The sequence below is a fragment of the Eptesicus fuscus genome, chromosome 1 (assembly GCF_027574615.1).
Source record: "Eptesicus fuscus isolate TK198812 chromosome 1, DD_ASM_mEF_20220401, whole genome shotgun sequence".
Lineage (NCBI taxonomy): Eukaryota > Metazoa > Chordata > Mammalia > Chiroptera > Vespertilionidae > Eptesicus > Eptesicus fuscus.
The window spans coordinates 32808521-32822248 of NC_072473.1; positions in this window are offsets into that span (position 1 = coordinate 32808521).

Genomic DNA, 13728 nt, shown 5'->3' on the forward strand with positions numbered 1-13728 from the left:
GCAAGATATTTGAAACCTATTTGAAGAAATAATGACAGAAAACTTCCCCTACCTGGTGAAAGAAATAGACCTACAAGTCCAGGAAGTTCAGAGAACCCCAAACAAAAGTAATCCAAAGAGGACCACACCAAGACACATCATAATTAAAATTCCAAGAGCAAAATACAAAGAGAGAATATTAAAATCAGCAAGAGAAAAACAGTTAGTTACCTACAAGGGTGTACCATACAACTGTCAGCTGATTTCTCAACAGAAACTATGCAGGCCAGAAGGGAGTGGCAAGAAATATTCAAAGTGATGAATAGCAGGAACCTACAACCAAGATTACTCTACCCAGCAAAGCTATCATTTAGAATTGAAGGTCAGATAAAGAGCTTCACAGATCAGAAAAAGCTAAAGGAGTTCATCACCACCAAACCAGTATTATATGAAATGCTGAAGGGTATTCTTTAAGAAGAGGAAGAAGAAGAAAAAGGTAAAGATAAAAATTACGAACAACAAAGTGACAACAATTACATATCTATCAACAAGTGAATCTAAAAGCAAGTGAATAAAAAGTCTGACAAACAGAATAAACTGGTGAATATTATAGAATCAGCAGCATAGAAAGGGAGTGGACTGACAATTCTCGGGGGGAAGGGGTTGTGGGGGTGCGGGAAGAGATTGGACAAAAATCGTACACCTATGGATGAGGACAGTGGGGGGGGGGCGGGTAAGGACAGGGGATGGGGTGGGAACCTGGTGGAGGGGGGCTATGGGGGGATAAAAGAGGAACAATTGTAATAATCTGAACAATAAAGATTTATTTAAAAATAAATAATTTAGTAACTAAACAAACTCTGAATCACTAAGTGCAGAAAATACAATAAAAATAAGTCTCAGTTTTAGGATAGAAAACAGATTATTGGTTTTAAAAGTCTTGTTTTGTCTAAATATGTCAGAATCCTTACATAGGCTTATTTGGGATTATGGATGTCTCTGTTGCTCTAAATTAGGTCAAAATATGTACCACTTTCAATCTGATAGGGTGTCCAAATATTCCTTGGAAAACTAAAATAATTCTTCACCCCCTAGTTCCCAGGTACACAATCTTACATAAATGTTTGGGCTCCTTTAACATTCAGAATTCTGACAAGGATTGGGGCTCTAAATAGAAAAAAATAAGGGTTTACTTAGGTAAGGCCTGGCTTGGATTCAAAGCAGCTACTCTTCCATGGAGCTATCCAAGGTACTACACTACATCATTATCCTGATCCACTGAACAAGAACCCTCTGCCCATACCCATGTCAATATCTACTATTCTTCCTATTTTAACCTGCTTATCTCTGGTTTATTGACCACAACTAACCTAGAAGCTCTACCCCTGCCTCTATCCTTTTTTTGAAATTTGCCCACTTTCCCAGTTGAATTTTTAAAAATGGGGCATGACAAAAAAGACAATTTTATTACATTCAACTATGTACACTAATAAGAAGTTATTATTATGCCAACTGTTTTTATACAATGAGGTCTTAAAGTGGCTCAGTAAAGTTTGCACCTTATAGGAAATGTCCTTTATAAAAATTTTCTGGCTTAAATTTTCATTTACTTTCCAAGTTTCTATTAATTGTTGATATGAATTAAAAATATCTAAAGCTTGGATTAATCATCTAGACTTTTTGAACAAAATTACTTAAAAATATCTGTCTCTTACTTACTTTAGCTAAATGTGACTTAAGGCAGTGTTTCTCAAAGTGTGGTCACATACTAGCAACATTAGAATCACCTGAATACTGGGTAGAAATGCAAACACTCAGCCTCCAACCCAGATTTACTGAATCAGAAATACTGAACCTCTGTAATCTGTTTTGACAAACCCTGTAGTTGATGGACACTTATCAATGACTTAGTGTATGATGTTAATAAGACCATGATTATAAGTCTAAAATTTTATGTTTCAGTTTAGCATAAATTCTATTTAAGAACCTTAAATACCAGGGGGTGAGCAGATATGGATGGGCCCTTGGAAATCATTTATCTTTACTTCAGTCATGGTATTTCTAATAAAATGTTTTATTGTAAGTGACAACAGTTTTGCAAATTATATGCAAAAGACAGTCTGAAACTAGGTAAACTGACAGCTGTGAAAAATCTGTAGTTTTATTGCTTTACAGAGTAATGGTATGTTGGAAGTTTGAATAGAGTAACACAGTTACTCCCATACCTTTAATCAAAGACTGGCCCAACTTTATCTCATAAGGAACTCTCCTCAATAAAGTTCCAAAATTGCAAAGGTCCTAAATGGAAAAGTGTAAGTTAGGGAAGAATAGCTAATTGAATTGGACTATTCAACCTTGGTGAACCTATGAAAGATGTGGACAGCCAGATTACCTTCATATCTTGCATTATTGCTTTGGTTTATAAAAGTGTATCCTTTTTATAAGGTATGGTTGATTATTATCTTTATGTATGTCATCCTTAGAATTCATTTCCTGTTTAGTAGATCCATCATTCTAACATTTCGGCAAACCCACTAGTAAGATCAATTGTGTTTCTCTCCCCACCCCAGCCCCCAAAATAACATTATAATCAAATATGTTGATGTGATTTTTTTATTTTTATTTTTATTTTTTTCCAATTTTTTTATTAAGTTATTATATGTGTACATATCTTACCATTGCCCCCCCCACTCCACTCCCATATATGCCCTCACCCCCCAGAGTTTTGCGTCCATTGGTTATGTTTATATGCATGCATACAAGTCCTTTGGTTGATCTCTTATGTTCCCCACCTCTCCCTAACCTTCCTGCTGTAATTTGACAGACGGTTTGATGCTTTACTGCCTCTGTATCTATCTTTTTGTTCAAGTTTATAATGTTCTTTATTATCCATATATGAGTGAGATCATGTGGTATTTTTCTTTCATTGACTGGCTTATTTCACTCAGCATAATGTTCTCCAATTCCATCCAGGTTGCTGCAAATGGTAAGAATTCCTTCTTTTTTATGGCAGCATAATATTCCATTGTGTAGATGTACCATAGTTTTCTGATCCAGTCATCTGCTGATGGGCACCTAGGCTGTTCCCAGATCTTAGATATTGTAAATTGTGCTGCTATGAACATAGGGGTGCATATATCCTTTCTTATTGGTGTTCCCAGTTTCTTGGATATATTCCTAGGATATATTCCTAGGAGTGGGATTACTGGGTCAAATGGGAGTTCCATTTTCAGTTTTTTGAGGAAACTCCATACTGTTCTCCACAGTGGCTGCACCAGTCTGCATTCCCACCAGCAGTCCTCGAGGGTTCCTTTTCCTCTGCATCCTCGCCAACACTTGTCGTTTGTTGATTTGTTGATGATAGCCATTCTGACAGGTGTGAGATGGTACCGCATTGTTGTTTTGATTTGCATCTCTCGGATAATTAGTGACTTTGAGCATGTTTTCATGTGTCTCTTGGCCTTCCTTCTGTCTTCTTTTGAAAAGATTCTATTTAGGTCCGTTGCCCATTTTTTTATTGGATCATTTATCTTCCTTTTATTAAGTTGTATAAGCTGCCTGTAGATGTTGGAGATTAAACCTTTATCAGTGATACCATTTGCAAATATGTTCTCCCATGCAGTGGGCTTTCTTGTTGTTTTGTTGATAGTTTCTTTTGCTGTAAAAACGCTTTTTATTTTGATGTAGTCCTATTTGTTTATTTTCTCTTTAGCTTCCATTGCCCTAGGGGCAGTATCAGTGAAGAAGTTCTTTTGGCATATGTCTGAGATTTTGCTGCCTGTGGATTCCTCTAGTATTTTTATGGTTTCCCGTCTTATGTTTAAGTCCTGTATCCATTTTGAGTTTATTTTTGTGTATGGTGTAAGTTGGTGATCTAGCTTCATTTTTTTGCATGTATCTGTCCAATTTTCCCAACATCATTTGTTGAAGAGACTGTCTTTATTCCATTGTATGTTCATGCCTCCTTTGTCAAATATTAATTGAGCATAGTGGTTTGAGTCAATATCTGGATTCTCTATTCTGTTCCATTGATCTATATGTCTGTTCTTGTGCCAGTACCAGGCTGTTTTGTGAACAGTGGCTTTGTAATACAGCTTGAAATCTGGTATTGAGATCCCTCCTACTTTATTGTTCTTTCTCAGGATTGCTGTGGCTATTCGGGGTCTTTTTTATTCCAGATGAATTTTTGGAGAGTTCTTTCAAGGTCTGTGAAATATGCCGTTGGTATTTTAATGGGGAGAGCATTGAATCTATAGATTGCTTTGGGTCGTATGGACATTTTAATGATGTTGATTCTACCAATCCATGAACATGGTATGTTCTTCCATCAGTTTACATCTTCCTCTATCTCTTTTTTCAGTGTCCTGTAGTTTTCCGTGTATAGGTCTTTTACCTCCTTAGTTAAGTTTATTCCTAGGTATCTTAATTTTTTTTTGGTGCGATGGTAAATGGGATTGCCTTTTTAGTCTCTCTGTCTGTAAGTTCACTATTGGTGTATAGAAAGGCCATAGATTTCTTGGCGCTAATTTGGTATCCTGCTACATTGCCGAATTCATTTATTAAGTCTATTAGTTTTTTGATGGAGTCATTCGGATTTTTTATGTACAATATCATGTCATGTGCAAATAAGGACAGCTTTACTTGTTCTTTTCCAATTTGGATGCCTTTTCTTTCTTCTTCTTGTCTAATTGCAATGGCTAATACTTCCAGTACTATGTTAAACAGGAGTGGTGAGAGTGGGCATCCCTGTCTTGTTCCTGTTCTTAGGGGAAATGTTTTCAGTTTTTGTCCATTGAGTATGATGTTTGCTGTGGGTTTGACATATATAGCTTTTATTATGTTGAGGTATGAGCCTTCTATTCCCACCTTGTTGAGAGTTTTTATCAAGAAAGGGTGTTGGATTTTGTCAAATGCATTTTCTGCATCAATTGATATGAGTATGTGATTTTTATCTCTCAATTTGTTTATGTGATGTATCACGTTTATTGATTTGGGGATATTGTACCATCCTTGCATTCCTGGGATATATCCTACTTGGTCATAGTGTATGATCTTTCTGATGTACTGCTGGAGCCGATTTGCTAGAATTTTGTTGAGGGTTTTGGCATCTATGTTCATGAGGGATATTGGTCTCTAATTCTCTTTCATTGTGTTGTCTTTATCTGGTTTTGGTATTAGGGTGATGCTGGCTTCATAGAAGGAGCTTGGAAGTGTTCCTTCCTCTTAAATTTTTTGGAATAGTCTGAGGAGGATAGGTTTTAGTTCTTCCTTGAATGTTTGGTAAAACTCTCCTGTGAAGCCGTCAGCCCCGGGCTTTTGTTTGCCGGAAGCTTTTTTATGATTGCTTCAATTTCGTCCATAGTTACTGGCCTATTGAGCTGTTTAGATTCTTTCTGGTTGATTTTTGGAAGGTTATATTTTTCTAGGAATATGTCCATTTCCTCCCGGTTGTCCAGTTTGTTGGAATAGAGTTGTTTGTAGTATTTTGTAACAATCCTTTGTATCTCAGCGGGGTCTGTTGTTATTTCACCTCTTTCATTTCTGATTTTGTTTATTTAGGTCCTCTCTCTTTGCTTCTTGGTGAGCCTGGCTAGAGGTCCATCAATCTTGTTTATCCTTTCAAAGAACCAGCTCTTGGTTTTGTTGATCTTTTGTATTGTTTCTTTGGTCTCTATGTCATTTATCTCCGCTCTGATCTTTGTTATTTCCTTCCTTCTGGTTACCCTGGGCTTTTCTTGCTGCTCTTTTTCTAGCTCTTTGAGTTGTAGGGTTAGGTAATTTATTTCCATTGTTTCTTGTTTTTTGCAATAGGCTTGTAGAGCTATGAACTTCCCTCTCAAGACTGCTTTCACTGTGTCCCATAGATTTTGGTTTTTGTGTTTTTATTGTCATTTGTTGCCATGATGTTTTTTATTTCTTCCTTGATCTCTCTGGTGACCCAGTCCTTGTTTAATAGCATGCTCTTTAGTCTCCATGTGTTTGATTTATTTGGATTTTATTTATTGTAGTTGATTTCCAGTTTGATGCCACTGTGATGTGAGAAGATGCTTGATATAATTTCTATCTTCTTGAATTTTAAGAGACTTTGCCTGTGACCCAGCATATGGTCTATCTTTGAAAATGACCCATGTGCACTTGAGAAGAATGTATATTCTGTGGCTTTGGGGTGAAATGTTCTGAAGATGTCAATTAATTCCATCTGGTCTAGTGAGTCATTTAGGATTGATGTTTCTTTGTTGATTTTTTGTTTAGAGGATTTGTCCAATGGTGATAGTGGGGTATTAAAGTCCCCTACTATCATTGCATTGCTATTAATATCTCCCTTGATATCCTCCAGGAGTTTTTTTTTTATGTATTTGGGTGCTCCTATATTGGGTGCGTATATGTTTACCAGAATTATTTCTTCTTGTTGGATTTCTCCCTTTAGTATTATAAAGTGGCCTTCCTTATCTCTTGTTATGGCATTTACTTTGAGGTTTATTTTGTCAGATATAAGTATTGCTACCCCAGCTTTTTTTTTCATATCTATTTGCCTGAAAGATATTTTTCCATCCTTTCACTTTCAATCTCTGTCAGTCTCTTGTTCTGAGGTGGGTCTCTTGTAGACAGCATATATATGGGTCATGTTTTTTTTATCCATTCAGCCACTCGATGTCTTTTGATTGGAGCATTTAGTCCATTTACATTTAAAGTTATTACTGAAAGGTATTTGTTTGTAGTCATATCTATTTTTGTGTCTGTATTCCTTCTTACCTGTTTATTTCTTATTTTTACAGTATTCCCTTTAGCATTCCTTGCATTGCTGGTTTGGTGGTGATAAACTCCCTGAGCCTTTTTTTGTCTGCGAAGCTCCTGATTTACCCTTCAATTTTGATTGATAGTCTTGCTGGATATAGTATTCTTGGATTCAGTCATTTGCTTTGCAACACTTTGTATACCTCCTTCCATTCACTTCTAGCTTGTGTTTCTGTTGAGTAATCATTTGACAATCTGATGGGTGTTCCTTTGTAGGTACCTCTCTGCCTCTCTCTTGCCGCCTTTAAGATTCTCTCTTTATCATTTATATTTGCCATTGAAATTATGACATGTCTTGGTGTGGGTCTTTTGGGGTTGATCCTGCTTGGGGCTCTCTATAGTTGCGTAACTTTTATCTTTCCCATATCCTGGAAGTTTTCTGTCTTTATTTCTTCAAATAGATTTTCTAATCCCTGCTCCTCTTCTTGTCCTTCCGGCAGCCCTATTATACGCATGTTACTTCGTTTCATGTTGTCCCGAAGCTCCCTTAGGCTTTCCTCCTGCTTTTTAATTTTTTTCTCCAATTGCTGTTGAGATTGAGCTTGTTTCTGTACCTGATCTTCTAACTCACTAATTCGGTCCTCTGCTTCTTGTAGCCTACTGTTGAAACTTTCCATAGTGTTTTTGATTGTAGCTATATCACTTTTCATTTCTTCTTGATTCTTGCATAAGTTGTTGATTTTCTCATCCATCCGATGTATAAATTCCACGACCATTACTCTGAACTCCTTTTCGGTCATGTTGCAAGCTTCAGTTTCACTAATTTCCTTTCTTGGCGACTCCACATTTTCTTTCCTCTGTGAGTTATTTCATTTCCCCATTCTGGCTATCACCAGAAAGCTGAAGCTTCCGTTTGCGTGGACCTGGGCCGTGTGCTGTGGGGACTTCGCTCCACCCGAGTTTCACTGAAGTGCTCTGACACTAGGACGTGTGGCTGCCTTTGGTTGGTGGGAACCAGACTTGCCCAGGGTCAGTGTTCCCAGTGTTCCGTGTGGTCTCGTGTGCACACTTAGAATCAGGGGCCCTGTCTGCACCACACTGTTGGTATGTGCCGAAAATGAGATCCTTAGCATGTGCCAGGAGTCATAGTTTCCCGGTGTCTGCACCAAGAATCTTGTGTCAGAGTCTCTGTTGCCTTGTGCGGTTTCTCATTGAGAATCAGGGTCCCTGTGTGTGCATGCACCAACAATTGGGGTCACTGGCTCTTAGTGTGAATGTGCTGTGAGTCAGGGATCCCAGGCAGCTGTGTCCAGCGTGCCAAATTCCCTGAAGTGGAGCTGCGTCCTGTGTGTGCTCTCTCTACTGAGCCAAACCGGCTAGGGCTTCTCACACTCTCAAATTCCTGAAGGTGAGCTGCCTCGGTGCACTCTCCCAAATTCCCCAAAGGGGTGCCCCTCTGTGTGCTCTAAGATTCCCCGAAGGAGAGCTGTGACCCGCAAGCCAAATTCCCTCAAATTCCCCGAAGGGGAGCCCTCTGTGCGCACTGTCAGATTTCCCTGAAGGGGAGCTGCTTCTGTCCTGTGCGCCAAATTCCCTAAAGTGGAGCAGGTCCCTGTGCAAAGCTCTGCAGCTTGGGGGAGGGGTGGTTCTATCAGTTACTATGGCGCTATCCGCACGCCTATGGGGAGGTGGGTAGGCTCTTTGACTCACGGAAATCTGCCAGGAAGTCTGGATTCTTGTTGTATGTTGGTCTGAAGCTGTGATAGCTGTTCTCTGTCCCCAGTGGCTGCAGGGTCCTGGTTTGTGTCAGAAGCCAGGATCCGAGTCTCAGGCAGCTCTGTTTCTCAAGATGGCGTGGTCTCCGCATCTGCACCAGCCGCGGAGAAGTGTCCGCTTTGTGCGCGGGGCTCCACTGTCTAGGACTGCCCGGTTAGGCAGCCCCTTGGAAGACCTGCAGAATCTCACTGACCCTAGCTCATACACACACACACACACACACACACACGTCTACACTCTCCTCTATGGGTTCCTCACTCACACTCTCTCTCTCCCTACCTTCCTGCCGGTCGCCATCTTTTTTCCTATGTTGACCTGATTTTAAAAGATTTAGAAACAAAAATAAAATTTTACTGATTGCTTATATACAATACAGCAGAACTCCTTTGTAATAGGTGCCACTGTTAAAATTAAATGAATTGGATTTCTAGCTAAATCATGAATTGTATCTTTCATAAAAATCTTAGGAGTTATACTACAAATAATGATTATTACTCTTCCTGCTCTTTAATATTTTTAAGGGATCGGCTCTCTAAGTACTATAAACTTTACTGTCCAAAGAGGAAAAATGATTACACTGTGATCTTATTTGTTATTTAATCTCATTCATTTAAACCAAAAAGTAATACTGAGCTTACATTTACCAGTATGTGTCGATTGCTCCCCTTTTAGAAATTGATTTTTAGGGGACCCAATGTTACTTAGTATTTTAGAGAATAAAAGTTCTCTAACCCTCCTAAGGAGTGAAAAATAATAAGTACTTGTTAAAACTTAAACACTTAAAAGTTTAAGTTTGTACACAAATCTTATTTTTATATTTTTAAATTGGAATACTAGGATCTTAAAAATAAATTTTTTGAATATTTTAAGAGTGTTTTTATGCTCTATGTTGAGTCACCATTTCCCAGCTATTTGGATTATAAACTTTGGCAAATAGGCAGAGATTACTGATAGACTATCTGACTTTTTCTATAAGTATGTGCCTAACATGTGTTACTTTGCATATGTCACATTATAGAAATGAGAACCACAGTATAGGATCTGTGGGTAATATGTGAACTGCTGATCAAAAGCCCTTGGTTCATATTTCACACCCCTTTAGTGGGGCAAGGTGAGTTGGTTTTCATCTCCATATGGATCAGTTAACTTTTCTCAAAGTACATGGGTACCCACTTTCACTCTTAACTCTAGTCATCCAATGTGTCATTTGTCTGAGGGTAAATAAACCAGTGTGGAGATTTAAGTGTACCCTTCCCTAGTCCTAGAAATACTCAGAACACATGTTCTAATAGTGGTGGAGCCCATCTTATAATGTATTATTTAGATTAGTACATTCCAGTCAAAGAACCACCAAAATATTGCCAAAGATTGTGTAATTTTTTAAAACAATGCTACAATCATTGGAAATCCAGAGATATATAGGTATGAAAAATACTTTAGGTGAAAAATTTCCTGAAGCCTGAAAAGAACACAACAATCTCTGTTGTGCATACTTTGCAGAAGACTGAAAAACTCAAACATTCCCTAATACCCACCTTTGTACTAAAAACAAAGTCATCATGTTTTCCACCAATAACCCAACAATGGCCTTCTCGGCTAGTAGAAATTAGATCCAATATACCATAGTTACTAGTAACTTAAAATTAAACCATATGTCTTTGACATCGGGAGTCAATACAGAATAAGTAAGCATTAAACTCTGAAGAGTTAAGTACTGTCAGAAGTTTTTATATCAGCTTTAACATAGTATCTGACTAGAGTAGAGAAGTGTTGTTTGTCCATCCAATATATTTATTGAGCACTAGCCATATGCTATGAATGCAGAGCTTAATAAGTTAATTCATTCACATAAAAAACCTCACAGTTTGCTGGTAAAGAAAGATAAAGAAATGCTGAAATAAGGATATGGAAAAGATATTATGAAGTATAAAGGAATGGGTGACTAATTTTCCCCAAATATGAGTGAAATGAGAATATGGAGTATGTATTTGTGTGGGGGGAGGGAGGTAAGATCAGAGAGGCTTCACAGAGTTTCAGAGTTAGATAGGACATTTGACATCCAACCAGACCTAATTTTAATTCTAGATTTCTCATTTAGTATCTGGAGATCTTGGAAAATTACTGAAACTTTTTTAAGCCAAGGTTCCTCATCTGTAAAATGCAGGTAATATAATTTTTTACAAATTTTTACAACAGCTAAATGATTTCATGAAGAGCATATGCCTGGATCATAGCGGGTTTTCATAAATAATAGTTGTTAGTGTTGATTGCTATTAAGAATAAGTTGTCTAGGGAGACTAGGATAGGAAAGAGACAATAACATGTGCATATATTTGGCTGGAATATGACGTGGTAATTGAAGCTAGAAAGACAGTCAGAGGCCAGACAGTGAAAGCATTTTCATTCAGCTCTAAGGAGTTTGGATATTTAGTGGAGATGATGGAAAAATCATTAAAGAATTTTGATCACTGGGCTGCCAGTGAGGAGGATGGATTGGAAAGAGTGTGTGTATAAATTTAGGTCAGAATGACCAGTTAAGTGGTATTATTAGTATCATTAGTTCAAGGAAATGTATGAGGTGAACTGAGGCATTGGCCATGGGGATGGAGCAGACATTTAAAACAAATATCTATCTGTACTAATAAAAGGGTAATCTGCTAGTTAGACCAGAAGTCTTCTGGATGTACTTCCTGACAAAGCCAGGGGCATGGCTGGCCTACAAACTGCCCACGGCCCCTCACCCAGGCCAGTCCTGTCCCCCAGTGGAGACCCCCACCCTGATAGGGGCATGGCTGGCCTGGAAACTGCCTGTGGCCCCTCGCCCAGGCTGGCCCAACCTCCCAACGGGGACCCCCACCACATTAGGGGCATGACCTGCCGTGCCCATCCCAGCGGGGACCCCCACCCTGATCAGGGGTGGGGCAAGCCTGCAAACCCCACTCCCAGTGGGGACCCCCCCCAACCCAATCCAGGACCCCCTTCAGGGCAGGCCAGCCAGCCCCCACCCATGCACCAGGCCTCTATCCTAGATAATAAAAAGGTAATATGCAAATTAACCCTAACATTAGAATGACAAGAACGACCACTGGACCAGTCACTATGAGGTACACTGACCACCTCTTGGTCCCTTTCCTTGGCTGGCAGGCTCCGATCGTCTGATGGCCACCTGCTGCTGGGGCAGGGCTGGTGTGTGGGCAGGAACAGCCAACCTCATGGTCCCTTCCCCCGGCCATCAGGCACTGATCACCTGATGGTGACTGGGGAACTAGGGGTGGATGATAGTGGGGGGTGGAGCCAGCTGTGGGCAGCTGAGGAAGATGGCCCTGATTGCAGGCCAGACCTAGGGACTGTAACTGCTCACAAATTTTGTGTGCCGGGCCTCTAGTATATATATAAAAGCCTAAGTGACTGTTACAACAGAATGACCAGAATGACCAGTTGCTATGATGCGCACTAACCAGCAGGGGGCAGGCACTCAACACAGGAGCTGACCTCTGGTGGTAAGTACACTCCCACAGACAACCTCCTGTGGCCCTTCCCACCGTCCGGCTGGCCCCCATCAGCCCCTGGTGCTAAACCATTCATAGAGACCTGCTTCTGGATTGGGGTTTCGTATTTATCAGAGCAGCTCCCTTGCTGCAATCTATTGAAAGTCAGCCCTCAACACAAGGTTTTGTCTCACTCCCGTCCTCTCCATTCCCCAGGGGCCGCCCACCTACTATGGTGGTGGCTTGGCAGTGAGGGAAGGAGGAGGGGGAGAGGTGGCAAACTGTGCCGGGCAACAGTTGCCTCCTTTCTCAACCCCACTGGGGCCCTGGGGCCCAGGTTGAGATGGGGAACCAGGGGTAAGTGGCAGCAGACATGGTCCCTTTCCCAGGGCGATTGAGGGCTGGCTCCCTCCTTGTAGCCAGTGGCCAACCTCCTATGGCCCCTCCCCTTGCTGGCTAACCTCTTGTGGTCCCTCCCTCCTGTCCCTCCCCCCTGCCAGCAGGCCCTGATCGCTCAATCAGTCCCTCACCCCTGGCAAGCCAACCTCCTTCGGACTCCCCCTGCCCCCATGCAGGAATCCATGCACCAGGCCTCTAGTTTGAGATAAAAGTAAAAAGACTTGTTAACTGATTGAAACATTTGAGAAACAGGAGTCTATTAAAACCATTGAATTGAGGAAGGGGTTTTAATGATTACTTTTTAAAAATATGTATTTTTATTGATTTCAGAGAGGAAGGGAGATGGAGAGAGATATATAGAAACATCAATGATGAGAGAGAATCATTGATTGGCTGCCTCCTGCATGCACCCTAATGGGGATTGAGCTTGCAACCCAGGAATGTGCCCTTGACTGGAATCAAACCCGGGACCTTTCAGTCCAAAGGCCGATGCTCTGTCCACTGAACCAAACCAGCTAGGGCAATGCTTACTTTTTTTTAAGTGAGAGAAATGTGTGAATGTTTATATGTTAAAGAGAATGTTGAATGAATGAATATATACAGTATATAAAGGTTAAATGTTATATAGAAGCAAAGTAATACATTCACCGTAAGTTTCTTAATACTAGTATAGGTATGTGGTGTATTTATTAAATGAATGTTCTGGGATTTATGCAAGGTTCTGTGGGGAATAAAAATATATCACAACCACATGTTGATTGATGTTATGAAGAAAAAGCAGGATGAGGCTAGATACTTATGAGGATGGTGTTTTAGAAAGGATGGTTATAGGAGGACTTTGAAGTGAGATTTGGGCAGTAAATTAGGTGGATGATAGAGGTCATTAATTTCCCTGTACAAGTCTGGGGAACAGGTTTGTTGGGGTCAAATCGAGAATTCAGTTTTGACTAGGTTAAGTTTGAGATACCTATTAATATCCAGGTAGTATAAGCAAGTTGCATGTATAAGTTTTGATTTCATGAGTTTATAGTTGAAGATAAAATTTGAGAGTCTTCAGCATACACATGGAATTTAAAGCAGTGGAACTGAATGGGATATGGAGAAATCCCTTACGGATGTTGGGGGAGATAGATGTGGAGTATAAAGCCCTGAAGTTAACAACTTTTAGAGATTGGGAAGATGAGGAGTGATCCAATAAAGGACACTAAGAAGAAACAGCCAATGACGTAGGAGAAAAATGAACAAGAAAGAGCAATTCATGAACTGTATGAAATGCTAATGTGTAGACCAGCAAGTTGAAGTCAGTAACAGCATAGTTTTTACTGATGGGAGAAGTCCAGCAGATGGAGGA